Here is a 15952-nt window from a genome sequence, read left to right as displayed (position 1 = left end):
CCCTAAGCCTTTCTCACACCGGTACATAGTGATGTGTTTCAGAGGGGAAAAAAATTGTGTGTTCATAAATACCAGACTATACAGGTAGCTTTTCAGCTTTGATTTAAACTCTTCTAGGGTTGGAGCTGCCTTGATTGGGTGTGAAAAAGGGTAGGGGTAGCATGACAAGGCTTTGGCTCCAAATGTTAAATGGGACTCTGAGGGTGGTCGTTATTAGATTCTGTTGGTCTGAGGTTGTGGGAGGTGTGACTATTGATACCTTTCCTGTCACACCGACTACATAAATACTTTATATGTTATTTATCATACATTTTTGCTTAGATGATACAGGAATACCGGCGTATACAAGACAAAACACAAAACATTTGTATTGCGATTTTCTCCTAGCAGACTCCGAGCGCCAGAGCTGTAGCCACTAGAGCTTGCTCAGTAGGTAGTAGTATGAGTGAGTCTTGCCCGAGGTCTCCTTACTGAATAGGAATAGCCGAGATTTGAACCCTGGTCTCCTGTATCAGATGTCCCTTCAGAGACCAGATTTAATTACAGGAATGCCATATAAGACAAAATAGAATAGCCCATGTTTTTTTGCCACTCTTGATTTCTTGCTAGAAAAAAAGCATTAGAAGATATGGGGAATAATTTAAAATATTCTGAGATGTTCCCCCATACAATACATAGAAGTAGTAATGTGCTAAATATTGGAAGAGTGCTGCTTTCTTTCCTTTAAACACACACTAGTTCAACCATGTGACAAAGGACTTGAATGGAATGAAAAGCTTGTCAGACCTCTAGAATTAAGCAGATACTTCAGTAATATTTGTCGAGATGATCCTGTTTATCACGTCTCTTGTATTTGTTCTCTTGTGAGGCTCGTTTGTGCTGCAGATGAAAGGATTTAGCCCAATTCATTATCCCGCGAACTTATAATTAGACAATTAATGCTTAGAGGAAATACAAATGAAACGCTTAGGAAACAAGAATAAAATGTCCATGTCTTAAAATAGCTCTCATAATACAGTGATTCAGTCAAATTAGCAATTCAGATTAAGCCTTCTAGGTAAGGTCTGCCACAAACAGTTTTTTTTTTACTTTTCACTTTTTTTTCCATTTTATCTGAAAGGGTGACTTTACTTTTACAGTTTCCTTAGCTGTAGAGTTCTGTACTCTCATTAAAATGATGTCACACCTGTAATGGATGGATGGCTGTCTTCAGTGTAACCCACTTGGACTGTCGGACACAGTTCTCGGTTTCCATTAGCCGACTTTGCACCAAGTGCTCCCCTCTTCCACCATAGAGTCTGTGGGTTTGATTTACTAAAGTACACCCGAACTGAGAGGGCTGCCACATTTAATACCAGTAACCTAGCAGCCCTGCTGACCATTCCTGCTTTAGTAATGCCTGAATCACACACCTGAAACAAGCATGCAGCTAAACCATGTCTGTCAGGAACTCCTGATCTGCATGATTGTTCAGGGTCTACAGTTAAAGGTACTAGAGGCAGAGGATGAGCAGGATAGCCAGGCAATTTTATTTTAAAAGGAGATACATACGGCAGCCTCCATGTCACAACTTCAGGCGTGCTTAAAGAGACTCTGTAACAAAATTTCAACCTTTTCTTCTATCCTATAAGTTACTATACCTGTTCTAATGTGGTATGTCTTACTGCAGCCTTTCCTAGTTGCACAGTGGCTGTATTATCTCTGGTATATAATCTATTCTTCTTTTTCTTTGATGGCTTTGTCAGGCTCAGGCACTCAGGCAGAAATGTGCTGCTCTGCTTGTGATAGGTAGAAGCTATACACACCCTCTCCGCGCCCCCTGCAGGCTTTGTATGAGTCACAGACTGAGCTTCTCTCAGCCTATCGCATGCTCTTTAGCAGCCATGATTTTGTTTGTAAAAAACTGGCAATTACAAGCCAGGATTGCAGCAGGGAGTGGCAGAAACAGCACAGAGAGGCCCAGGAGAACATAATGAATAGAATGGTATGCTTTTTATTGTAAGAATTTTAGAGTACAGATTCTCTTTTTAAAGGAAAAAAGTTTCAACAATAATGTCGAGCGCTCTGGTAATGAAATAGTGTTTACCCTATTACAGGGGAGCCAGTCTGTGGTGGCTATGCATTTCCAACAGTGTAAGAATTCCACAGGCGCCTGCTTATAACACTTGATCAATTTTTATTGCTCAATGGTTTCCCAGTCCCCCATTTATAAGTAGGCAACATATAGTGGTTGTTAATGACGGCCTAAATAACCTGCCACAGCTGGCTGTGTTTCACGCACAACCATTCATACTACGCATGCACACTGCAACAAAGTCCAGTTTTAAACAACAATAGGTAAACCCATATCTATGACTTGCATTAGCCTGTCCTCTGGAGTTTTTATATTGTGCTGTGTAGTATACATAACTCATGACCAGTGCAGCCACAATGCTGGGTCATAGGTCATTTAGTAGCACCTCTCAACCATGTGTGCAGGGTCTTTAAGATCAGCAAGTGGAAATGCACAGTTGTATCATGCCTGTGTGGGCTCTCACCCCCTCTTATGGGTTGTGCTTGTGCAGTCACAGTCTCAGTGCATCGTGTACAGTTGTTATATAGTAGATCTGACATATACTTTCCAGGTATTTAGTCAATTACAGATACTCTATAAAGGGAACAATATGGCCACATTGAGCATCTCTGCGTATTTTTGCCCAACACTTCCACATCCTTCAATCAATCCATTTACAACTTTAGCATTTGCCATTATTCAGTGTAAGGAAACATGTCCTAGTTAGCTCCTCAAAACTCCTTGTATGCAACATAGGTACAGTTTGAATACCCCTCATACTGGCAAAAAAAGGTGCCAATGGTAAATCAGTGTTAAGACCATTAGGTATTACCGTTTAAGTTCCAATCCAACTTGACTTAATCTGACATAGTTTTCTGTCCAAATAAAGTATGGCAAAATTATGAATTCTTCATAGCCATATGTTGTGTAATCAGGGCGGTTCTAGACTTTTTCCTGCCTGAGACAAACTTGTGAGGATGTGCTCCCCTGAGCTGGAGTGATCTCACAGCACACGACAATTTGCACCACACGTTACAGTTATAGCTGCAGTGAGCCCACCCAAAAAAACACCCTCAGTATAGGTAGGTAGCCAGGTATAAGTGCTCCCAGTATTAGTAGCTAGGTACAGTTGCCCCCAGTATAGGTTAGACAGGTACAGTTGCCCCCAGTATAGGTTGGCCAGGCACTCTCTTCACTTCCTGTTTCTGCCTGGTGCTGTCACCAGACTTCTGCCTCCTGAGGAAGTTGCCTCACTAGGCATAATGGGCGGACTGGGCCTGTGTGTAATATCAGCGAAGGACAAGTCACATTTGTTAAAGAGGCTCAGAGCTTGAACTATTATACAAGATTTATACATACCTGGGGCTTCCTCCAGCCCCATCCGCATGGATGGCTCCCACACCGCCGTCCTCAGCCTTCTCCGTCTTCTACATTGGGTCCTTGTAACTTCCATCAGTCTGGGCCAGTCTAAGCAAGCGCAGTGCGCTCCCTCCGTGCTGCGCAGGTGCATGCATAAGGTAGGCACTGGAGAGGCAGAGGGAGTCACTGCGCATGCGTAAAACTGGTCATGTCTGGCCAAAGTTACGGGACCCGGTACAGAAGACTGAGGAGGCTGAGGACGGCAGTGTGGGAGCGATCCGTGCGGATGGGGCTGGAGGAAGCCCCAGGTATGTATAAATCTTGTATAATTATTCAGCTCCGAGTCTCTTTAAGCTGATCTAAAGATGTAAAAGAAGAAGCAATTATTTGTGCTAAAAAAAAACCTAACTATTGCACATCACCAATAAAAAGATAAAAAGGTCTAAATGACCTACCATCAACAATACAAATTGCACAATAACCTACAGAGATAGTTTCATGTCAATCATACTTGCATGCATTAGTGGAGTTCCCCGTAGAAAAAGCCAAATTAATCCTTTTAAGTGAAGATTGGATTGCTGGATTAATTGAATACTAACTTTGACATTACACATTTTTGGCACCCTTCTTTTCCCTACTTAAAGGGGTACTCCTGTGTGCATGCAAGCATGATTGACATGAAAAGATCTCTGTATGTTATTGTGCAATTTGTATTGCTGATGGTAGGTCATTTATACCTTTTTTTTTTTATTGGTAATGTGCAATAAATTAGGCTTTTTTTTTTAGCGCAAATAAATCTAAGCGCTTCTTCTTTTTATATTTAAGTCTTGGTCTATTGTTTTTGAAGCGCTCTTTTTTAGTTTTTAGTTTTTTAAATAAAGGCAATGAAAATAACGCAGCAGTGGTGCAGCACACGCGTGTCCTGCTAATACCTCTGGTATCGTAGTTGTTCATGGCAAACATCATACACAGACCTGGTGATTATCACTCACCAGCTGTTACTACAAAAGATGGCTCCTAAGGCAAGTCCACCTCTTGTGTATGTAGAGCTGAATGTGTTAATTCTGAAGCTCTGTTACTGGTGTGGACAATGTCCCAAAAATGAGACTTCCAAATGAAAACAACCAATGCTTTTATTCACTTTCTATTTATTAGAAACCACATTTAAAGGAAGTAGACGGGAAGCTCCACAGGAACAGATATGAGCACTGTATTATTATTTTGGCAGCTGACTAGTACCCTTGTTATTAAGGCAAAGATACATTACAGAGCATTTCTTTCAGTGACAACGTGCACATAGAGAATTGTGACATCCTTTGGCATTTTTATGACAGAATCTTTTTTTTTTTATACTCCTTAAATGACTCAATTTGTGCTGAGTGGCATAACAGCAAATACGTTTATTAATTAAGCATAAAGAGAAATTATGAAAACCCACAGCAACCAGATTTTCATCTACTCACTCACTTGATCACTCACTCTGAAACACCCACTAGCACACTATGGATGGCAGCATGGTGGTGTAGTGGATAGCTACCTTGCCTTGCAGTGCTGGGTCCCCAGTTCTACTCATGTGTTTGGGTTTCCTCCAGGCAATCTGGTTTCTCCCATTGCCCAAAGACATACAGTTAAAGTAGAGTTCCCCAACCATGTCCTCAAGGCCCACCAACAGTACATGTTTTGCAGGAAACCACAAACATTCACAGGTGAGGTAATTAGTGTCTCACAATACATGCAGTGTTGGTGGGCCTTGAGAACAGGGTTGGGGAACACAGAGTTAAAGGACAACTAAAGTGAGTGTCATATAGAGGGTGCCATATTTATGTCCTTTAAACAATACACATTTCTTGGCTGCCCTGCTGATACTCTACCTCTTGATACTTTTAGCCATAGACCGTGAACAAGTATGCAGATCAGATGTTTGACTTTAGTTTGACTGCATTTGCCACGTTCTTGTTTCAGGTGTGGGATTCAGACAGTACTAATGCATGAAAGATCAGCAGGTTGCCAGGCAACTGGTATTCTTTAAAAGGGGCTAATTGGACCATGCCTTCTAAGTGTTTTTCTCCTTCCTCTGGATCAACAGGGATATGTGTGGGAACAGGCTGGTATTGTACTTTATTTTCTGGTTTAACTCAATGAACGTATGTTTTTTTTTTTTTTCAACCCAAATACCATATTTTTTGGACTGTAAGACTCTCCGGACTATAAGACGCACCTAGGTTTAGAGGGCAAAAATCAGAAAGAAAACACAAATTACTAAACCTGATGGATCTATGGTGCAGGGGCATCTTATGCATCCTTTTACCCCCAAACTATCTCTATCTAAGCTACACTGACTGCCCAGCGACACTCACCCTTGCTGCCTCACTCCTTACATTACACTAACCCCTGCTCCCCCCAGAAACCTACACTAAGCTACAATATCCCCACTACATTCACTAAGCTACAATAACCCAACTAGCTGCACTAAGATACAATACTCCCACTACCTGCTGGGGATGGTTGTGACGAATATTACGGAAAGTCGTGCGCAAAATCGCCATCGATTTTCGCATGGTCGTGCACAGTTACTGTCAGCCCTGGGTAGAATAACAAATACCTTTCTTTTGCTCTTCTTCTGAGAGCATTGCAGAGAGTACAGTGACCTTCCCCCCACATCCTGTTCAGGTCAGGAAGGAATTTAACAAGTGGCTAACTCCCCTGGGGAGAAGCCATTTGGCCACACAGCTCATCTTTCCCCAAAAGAAAAAAAAAAAAAAACCTCCTCAAACTGGTTGAGATCCAAATTTCCCTCCAAGCTCATAGCTTCACACAATGGGAACATTTACTTTATTAATAATTCAAAATAGGTTTGGCACAGCAAGACCAAAATTACATTTTCTGATACCTAGGAAACAGTTCTATCGTTCACCTAAAGTGCACGTTTCTAGCGATCAGGAATAGGTAGAGAATCCACTTTATCCGGCATGCGTAGAGCTAATTCGTTAGACTAGGCATGTATAGCCTCATTTAATACAGAGTCGCATGCTGCTTATGAATATGGGCTCGGATTTGCGATACACTAATCTTGGGCCGAGTCACACAAATTATTAATAAATTGGTACATTTCTTGCTCTAAGTCTGAGGGTGGCAACCTGGCTTCCAGGAGGTAACCCTGCCTTAAACACACCTACTTTCCAGGTAGTGACCGCCCCAAAACTGAGGTCAGTAAAAAGTGTTTGCGAGGAACTCCGCCTCAGTTCTTCAATTTACATCTATCAGGGAAGTCTAGACATGTGCTCACGGAGAACCGGGCGCATGTTGTGTACAAAGACTTTTAACCTAAATGCCTACTTTTAAACTGGACTATTTTCTTCATTCTTCAAATGGACTGCTCAGCTAACTAAGTAAGAATTTTCTGATTTTATTACTTTTTATTTTTAAGCTCTGTGTTTTATATGTTAATTGGTGTATATAACTGTATGTAATGCATTTCTGTTATTAAACGTTTTAAAAATCGTTTAGCGGTTATGACCTGTTGCTGAACATACACAATCGTACCTATTCTCCTGAACTCGCTACCCTGTGTTTAATAGAAGTATACATTTATAACCCGTATGCGTGAATCCGGCTCAGATAGTCAGATCTGACCCAGATTCCTGCATACTGCTAATAGTGCGTTCTCGAAGTCCTAGTAAAATTACAGTAGCGGGCTGTGTAACTCGCTTGGTGGCAGATCTTTGAATTGTATATGTGTGTGGTGAATCCGTTAGTGTCAGAACGCTCCCTCCATTAGTCAGTTCATCAAATTGCGAACGCGGGTTACCCTTCGTGATGAACAAATGACAGTGTGAGAGGATTTCTGACGCTGATCGATTTACCCCACCCGCAGACCGGCCTTGCGGTCTGTGACAATGGTGTCCTGGGTATCCTGCTGTCCAGTCCAGAGAGCAGGGACATTTGTGGCAAGGACCAGATACCTTCCAAAGCCGGACCTGCTTCAAGGACCGGAGTCACGTGGGCAGTTCCAGCTGTCCCACGTCCCACGTAACTCAGTCACTGATGTCTTCCGTCCGGGTGGCGGTAGAGAAGCATGAACTGCCAATCCTGCACCCGGGGAATAAGGGGGCAGCTCAGCACAGCAGCCGCCGATGTCCTCCATCCAGGTGGCAGTAGAGAAGGGACATCAGCGGCAAAATGCAGATACCAGCCAGAAACGCTGTAAGAACTTCAGTCACATGGGCAGTTCCAGCTGATGGCCCACGCGACTCAGCCATGATGTCTTCTGTCCGGGGGGGGGGGGGGGGGAGGGGGGGGGAGAGAAGCAGGAATCCTGATTCTGTACTCAGTGACCAAGGGAGTCGCTCAGCTGCACAGCGTCCACCGATGTCCTCCGTCTGGGTGGCGGTAGAGGAGAAGGGACATCGGCAGCAAGAAGCAGATCCCTGTTGGAGTCACTGAAAGGAATAGAGTCAGGTGGGCAGCTGCAGCTGATGGCCCACGTGACTCAGCCACCGGTGTCTTCTGTCCGGGTAGTGGAAGAAGAGCAGGGAGAAACTGCTGATTATGCACCTAGAGACTAAGGGTGTCACTCATTTGCACAGCAGGCGCCGATATCCTTCCTGGTGGCTTTACAGAAGCAACAACATCAGGAGGAGAGCAGATGCATAGAGGACACGGAAGCAGGATATGGAGCCCGCGACTGGATCAGTGAGGGCTTCCAGTACGTCCTGCACTTGCTTGTGGGGGACATCTGGCTGCAAATTCGGACTATAATGGGGGAGAAAAGGTGCTTACTATGAAATAAATATGGCGTCTGCCATATCACACTCAGTTAAGTTGTCATGTATGTTTATTGTCCCTTTCGAAACATCAGACTTCGATATGGATTAAATTGTGAGCTCCTCTGAGGGGCAGACTTGATGGCAGTGTAAATACAAACTAAAAATAATGTAGCAAAAGTGGAGGTACAGGTTGTCAGGATCAGAAAAAGTCAGAGGAGCTGGCACTTTGTGAACATTGCACTTACTTTGTTCACGTACAGAATGCAAGACATGCACAGACTGAGCCTATATTCACCCAGTGCATACAGACACAACCCCAGGGGCAGGTACAGCCATAAAAAAAGATATCCCCATTCTAGTGTCCATCTCACTTGTTCGCATGTCACGCATGTAATAATTCTCAGGCCACTATCCACTTTGTGTCAACCTTAGCTCTATTCCCTCTCACTTTCAATTAGATCCTACTGGTAGGCAGGTTCTCATGCGTTGTTTCACAATAAACTGTAACCAGTCAGAGAAGGATGCTGTCAGGCTGCTGGCCCACTGCTGTGGATCCCCAGGCACTTTGCTACACCGTTCCTCTGCAGCTCAGCCATCACTAGCAGATTGGTGAGGTGGCCGTGGCCAAATGTACAGGGCACACCTCCTCTGCCTAGTTTCTGTCAGACTGACTCTGGCCCTCTTTCATTTCTTGCTTTGGTCCCATTAAATGTCGCATAGGTGTAGCTCTCAAATTTAAATATTTGCCCCAGAGGCATGCAGAAAAAAAATTAAAAAATAAAGCATATGAATATTTTTCTTGCCGGGCACTCCCACCTTCTTGTTGCACACGTGTGGTGCCTCCTCCGCCTCTCATTCAGCTGGGCCCTGGCTGTAATACAGCAGAGATGGTTAAAAAAAAAGACAAAATCCTCTTTTTGTAGTGAAGAATGCTGACTGGTAAAGGAACAGGTTTTATGAAGTTGAATGGATACTTTCCGGTGTCATGAGATAATATTGCTTGAAGTCTTTTATCTTTATAATGTAAATACAGTAACTGTGCAGCACTGCAGGAGTGGTCTCACCCAAGACTACAGTACTCTATTGCTGTTTGACTTCTAGTTCCTACTGTCTATGTACAGGAATGCGGAGGCTCCGCTCTTCTTGCTGGATGGCCTCTTGCATAGTATCTCATGTGCTCTTCTGCCTTTTTCTTCTCTGTTCAATTTCTCCAGTTCTTCCTGGTAGTCATCCTTTATCTGGATGTCATTTTTCACAGGTTACGCCTGACCCACACGTTACTTTTCTGCTGTCTTCAGGTTCTCACAGAATATCTCAGGTTTCTAACAGACATTATTCTGGTATGTATCAATGTCTTGAAACCTTTTTAAGATTTCAAGGGGATAACTCTCGCTCTCCTGTCATGCCAGATGTTGGTTTTAGAATGTCTGTCCACCTAGTAAAAAACATTTGAGTAAAACATCTGGTATTAGGCTTCTTGCACACCAAGACGTTGTGTTAGGTGTCACGTTAAGGTCGCATAACGTGCACCTAACACAACGTATGGTGCTGCAAAAGCCGACGGTAGAGTGAGCCGCGTTCGGCGGCTCGATTCCTATAATGTCTCCCAGAGTGGCGCTGATTGGCCAGCGGGACCACGTGATGCGGAGCGAGACACTCCGCATCACGTGGTCCCGCCGGCCAATCAGCTGCCGCCAGTGCAGTGAATATTAAGTAGCCATGTGCGCGGCTACTGTAGCTGGCTCTCCCCGCCTCCTCTCCGCCCCCCACTGCGCATGTGCAAACAGTCTAACGCGGCTATAGCCGCTCCAACGCCGTAGCATGCTGCACTTTGCACCGAACGTGCAGCATTACATGTAACGCAACGTGGGCTGTGTGAACAGCCCACTTGTGTTACATTGCTGTGCGTTGGGGGAGCGTTACAGGCGCACTAACGTGCGCCTGTAACGTCTTGGTGTGTAAGCAGCCTAAGGCCGCCTGAGCTATCTGCATGTTATAAACATGTTTATTCCCCCAGCAAGGCGAGCCGCAACCCATACCACAGTGACACTTTCTCAAGTGATGATTTGGCATGTTTCAGTTGACTAAAAGGACAACTGAAGTGAGAGAATATGGAGTCTGCCATATTAATATCCTTTTAAGCAATACCAGTTGCCTGGCTATCCAGCAGATCCTCTGCCTCTAATACTTTTCGCCATAGACTCTGAACAAGCATGCAGAAGTTCAAGTGTTTTTGACATTGGAAGCACAGGAAGCAAGTGGCTGACTCTATTCAGTGATGGCTGCAACTTTTAAGGAGCTTTGGATACTGTACTAGCAATTAGTCCAGCCTGGCTATGCAGTACTAAGGCATACTTAACCTTGCAGTCCACCAAATGTGCAAGTGCTTTTACTGCACCTCCAATGGGAGGACAGTGTTGGCCTTTTGCAGTAGAGAATGTACCAGGGCATGCGGGGCCATTTCTGGGACAATTTCTGATATATGAAACTTCTGATATAGTAAACCACTTTTCCAGATCCCTTGGAGTTTACTATAATGATATTATACTGTATTCAAGTTTTGCAAGGTCTAGCATTTTCCCCCCAACAGTTTACTACTGCTAGCCATCTATCATAACTCTGGCTATCATTTACTATCTTCATTTAAATTTAACAAGCCAAACATATGTATAACATCCCTAATGCTTCCTTATCTTCCCAAAATGGAATCTTTAGTTTACATTCAGAGTTAAATGACCTATCCATTTCCCTGTAAGTCAAGATGTAAATACACATGTTTAGGAAGCCCCACTTTCCCAAGCAGCAGTAACTATCACATACCCATAATTCCTTAGTGCATGTTGGCATCTGAAAATGGTGGATCTGTTAAATAAATGTGCTCTACAGCAAAGTAGGGATACTTTTTTCCTTCTGGTCTGTGCATGTCGGTTTCTAGTAATTACTTTAAAACATGCTGTTTAAATGTTTCTGAAATGTCACATATAAACAAGAACCCCTTCTTTTATCATTAACAGTCTGCACTTTGCTACGCTAACAGTGCAGAACACAGTGAGCATGCAAAGACTCTCATTCAGTTTCTATGTAAAATAAGTTAATCATAAAATGTAATAAAACTGGTTAGCTATGGTCTGGTTCCAGTCCGTGGTCAGCATTCATGAAACAGAATATGAGTAGAAGGTGCAGCATTATTATGTGTAGCAATTCTTGGGTATGTGATATTCTTTTCTAAAAGTATTGTGTAGTATTTTCCACAAATATTCTGATTAAGGTCATTAGTACTGTTAAAGAGGAGCAAGATAATTAATATATAAGGGTGAAGAGCTTATTGTAATGCTCTGTTAGAGCTGCCAGGATTGGCGGGTGTCAGTGGCAGTAACTCAACCGCTCATCTGTAAATGATTAGCAGTCATAAATTCCAGCTCCCTCCATTGGCCATTTTTATCTGAAGTTGTCTGCAGCTGTGGCCACTACCTGCGTTGCCATGGCCCGCCCCCAGCTCGACAGCTGCCTATTAGGTCATGGCTGTAGACAGAAAAAAGGCTAGGGCGGTTTTCCCAATAGAGGTGGTGGTGTGTCAGACCTCTAATGCTTTGCAGACGAGCAGGTGAGTCCCGACCCACCGGCGATCGAGGGCAATCTTCCGCACGGATGGATCAACGGGAACGATTTATTTCGGATGGAAAGCGATCGTTCTGTCAGCGTTTGCGCAACGATTTCACAGCAGATTCGGTCAGTTATCGAATCTGCTGTATATCGGCGGGAAAATCGTTAGGTGTATGGGCCCCTTTACTTTCTACTAACTACTTGTTGGTCCCCCTACAGCCTGATTTCCCCTCTTAACATTCCACTGAAACAATCCTCATTAAAGATGTAAATGACCTCCTGGTTGCAATATCCAGAGGCAATTTTTCTGCACTAATACTCCTCGACCTTTCCTCTGCTTTTGACTCTGTTGATCATTCCCTGCTTCTCCAGACGTTCTCATCTCTGGGGAATTCACCCTGTCAGCTGTTCCCATTCAACAGCCAGGTGCTTGCTAGCGCTTGGAACAGGCAGTGGATATGCAGCTCTCCTATGGAGTTGCATATGAGTGCAGCAGTTGCTGTCCTCAGACATGATATGACATTTTTTTTTCATGCCAAGTAATGCTACCACATGTCAAACGTGACACGTGTGGTATTACCAAATGCTGCCACTGCATGTAATTGCAGCTGATTGGCACTGCCTGCCAAATAAGCAGTTAAGCCACCCATTCATCCAGTAACAACCTTTGATTGCTCAATTGATTGATGCCATAAACCTCTTCACTGACCTCTTCGGTTCTCAGCAGACCAGTGAATGTATCGTACAGGTTTATATTCAGAGCATTATTAATATACAAATTAACCTTACTTCTTTTTGCTGGTGTCTCATCGGGGCCAATACACTTCTGGTGTCCTTTTATCCTTGAAAAGATACCATGAATGATTATACCAAAGTCTTTCTGTTAAGGATAGAGCAGCTGAGTAGAACTTTGTAAAATACTAAAATATTTCAGATTTGTGAGGATAGGTTTTCCGCACTGAAATGCAGTAAAGAAGCTGGATATTCATCCAAGGAAGGGTTGAGTCCATTGTGGAAATTTTGTTTGCTGTGTGATAGGTTTTTGTTGTCCGTAAGGAAAATGTAAAAAACATAAAATGCATATGTTCATAAAAAAGGAATGTGACTTTGAGCTTTATCTTTTGTCCTTTGGAATGTTTCATCCTGATGTCTAGAAAGATAATTTGGTTGTTACGGTTAAGTGACAATTGCTTTTAGTCACAGAAGTTAGATTTTGCTTCAAACTCATGCAATATAAATACACAGTGACACCAGAAACCCCAGTTTGCTCACAGTGACTTATGTCCTGTTGACAAACTTCAAACCTCATAGGTGGCCACCACTGAGGTGTGAATGGTATACGTGCCAAGGCGCCTCTATCAAGAGTTAGCGTGCTTGTCAGAGGTGACAATATTTAAAGAGACTCTGAAGCGAGAATAAATCTCGCTTCAGAGCTCATAGTTAGCAGGGGCATGTGTGCCCCTGCAAAACCGCCGCTATCCCGCGGCTAAACGGGGGTCGCTTCACCCCCAAACCCACCCCCGCATACCTTGGTCGCAAACTTGGTCGTGATTTATTTCTTCCTGGAGGCAGGGCTAACGGGTGCAGCCCTGCCTCCAGTCGCGTCTATCAGCGGCGCATCGCCGCCTCTCCCCCGCCCCTCTCAGTGAAGGAAGACTGAGAGGGGCGGGGGAGAGGCGGAGATACGCGTTGACAGACGCGCGTGGGGCAGGGCTGCGACGGTTAGCCCTGCCTCTATGTGGAAGAGGGGATGCGCTGCACGGAGGGGGATTTGGGGGTGAAGGGACCCCTGTTTAGCGGCGCGACAGTGGCGGTTTAGCAGGGGCACACATGCCCCTGCTATCTATGAGGTCTGAAGCGAGATTTATTCTCGCTTCAGACTCTCTTTAAAGCTGCTTTATACCAATACAAGGATATGTATAAGAAATATTGAAGAAACTCAAAAAGGTTTATATGCAAAAATACAAAAAGTCTTCAAGGAGCATATTCTATAGCCGAGGATGGCAAACATACAGCAGTGATTAAAGCGGTTTAAAACCCTGACATAATATTCCATAAAAACATGTCTTCCTACGTTTTATATGCCATATGGTTATCATATTTGCATTTGTGCAGAAGTATTATTATTCATTTAGAAATGATAGGTTCCCAAAAGTACACTTTTTTTACTTTGTGAGCTGACTTTGCATTTTAATAATAACTGGTTTTATTCATTATGTGTTGAAGGCAGACAAGCTTTCAGTGTCTCTCTGTCTCCAGCTGCTTCTGCACAGTCAGAGAATGTGTCACATTCCTCACTTGATACATTTAAGTAAACACAAGATAACATTATCTACAACTTCGGATGCGTCCAGATTTCAATGCACTGAACTTTCAAGCTCTGTGTGTAACCCTTTGAATACTGGTGTAGTATAAAAAAAAAAATGCTGGTTGCATATAATATGCTGTAAATATTTTTTAGAGCAAAGAAGAAATGCTGGGTTATATTCAGCTTTAACATCAAGATTAGTGTAATTGTAAGTACTAATCTTGATGTTAATCACTGCTGTATGTTCGCCATCCTCGGCTATGGAATATGCTCCTTGAAGGATACATTTTATAAATATTTTGCACAACTTTTGTCTTCAATAAAGACTTTTTGTATTTTTGCATATAAACTTTTTTGAGTTTCTGCAATATTTGTATTCATATCCTTGTATTGGTATAAAGTTTATGTGGGTGTTGTGGCACACCTTTAAGGATATTGCCCCTCATATCTCCCGCTATGCAGAATATAATATTTAAAACTGCCGCCAACAGCAAGACCCAGAACACAGTCGCAGAAATGTAGAATAGGGCCTGTAGAGCTGTACAATCACTATTGCCAACTGAAATCCACTTCTCTACCAGTTTTTTACTGGATGCCATATGCTAACTCCGACCCCTCTGCTACCACCTACAGTCCTTTAGAGGCTAATGAAAAGGCAACGCAGAGTGTGGATTTCACAAAGGCTTTTATTACTTAAAAACTTCAAGAATTGATATAAACGCTCACATCCAGGGGACTTAATCCACTTAGGACCCACCCTCAGTAATCACTTCCCACCTCAGTGTTACTGGTCGCACATCAATAGTTCAGAAATGCCCAACCAGTTTCGGCTCCCTGCTTTTGTCAGGGATGCAGATATCAGATTTATATATTTTTATTAATTCTTGATGTTTTAAAATAATGAAAACTTGCATTTGTAAAATCCACACTGAGAAAGTACCTTCTCTTGCTTTATATCCCCATTTCATGGGAATCTAGAGGATTGGAGGCAGCAGCAGAGGGGTTGGAGCCAACATATTGCATCCAGTGAATGACTGGTGTAAAGCTGGATTTCAGTTGGCTGTGATTGTGCAGTGCTATAGGCTCTATTCTACAGTTCAGCAACCACTCAGGGCCCACAATGGCTATCTGAAGCCACCCAGGTCCCTCAGTTTCCCTGCACTGCCCAACAAACTTTCTGACCTTCTCAGAAATGAGTGTATCATGTATAATATTATCAGCTTGCTGAATGAATTTCTATTTGTCTGGAGTTGCCATTTAAGATCTAATGTGGAATGGTGATGTAAGATGCAGGGTGGCTGCAACTGGATTCATTTTGTGAAAGGAAACTTTAATGTTCTTTACAAAAACTAAAAGGGATGATCCTGGAGCCTTCCAGCATTCTTTAGTCTATTCCTAATAAGGAAAGTTTGTACAGTTCCAGTCCGGCTAAGAGGCACAGAGTCCTGTCTACGGCTTTCTCCCTTTTTAATTTAGATTTCAGTTCAAATCAGCCGTTGAGCCTTGTAAAGACCAATGTTCGGTATGTCACGATAGTTATAAAGCTGTATTCCCAGCACTGAGCTTTCAGTCTTGGTTCCCATATGAAGGAGGGATGGACGGAAGAAGCTAAAGTGAGCAGCTCCTCTGTAACTTTTCTGGTAGTGAATCTTGCCTCCTTTGAAAAACAAGAATCTATCCTGGGATTTACAACAGCTCCAGATGGTCTATTCCCTCATCACAACAGAGAGAGACATTTTAACATCTCTCTTTTCATCTTCCTCCATGTTGTGCTTTAATGTCCGTATTTGAAAGAAAAGAAGCAAACATGTGTAGCTGACGGGTAAGAAACAATCACTTCATTACCTTTGATTGATAGATGAT

The 15952-nt window shown here is 43.2% G+C and overlaps 1 protein-coding gene across 6 annotated transcripts in view; it reads left to right on the top strand.

Annotated features, from left to right (window-relative positions):
• ARHGAP6 (Rho GTPase activating protein 6) overlaps window positions 1–15952 on the top strand; it is a 330561-nt gene that overhangs the window by 183784 nt on the left and 130825 nt on the right. Inside the window, exon 1 of one of the 6 annotated variants that reach the window (XM_068268346.1) lies at window positions 15614–15911. The exons of the other annotated variants lie outside the window; for them this stretch is intronic. The gene's annotated coding sequence lies outside the window, so the exon portion shown is untranslated. Of the gene's footprint in view, window positions 1–15613; window positions 15912–15952 lie in introns of those variants that run through there. 6 annotated transcript variants of the gene reach the window in all.

This window comes from Hyperolius riggenbachi, chromosome 2 (assembly GCF_040937935.1).
Source record: "Hyperolius riggenbachi isolate aHypRig1 chromosome 2, aHypRig1.pri, whole genome shotgun sequence".
Lineage (NCBI taxonomy): Eukaryota > Metazoa > Chordata > Amphibia > Anura > Hyperoliidae > Hyperolius > Hyperolius riggenbachi.
This window is presented reverse-complemented; position numbering and strand designations above follow the sequence as displayed.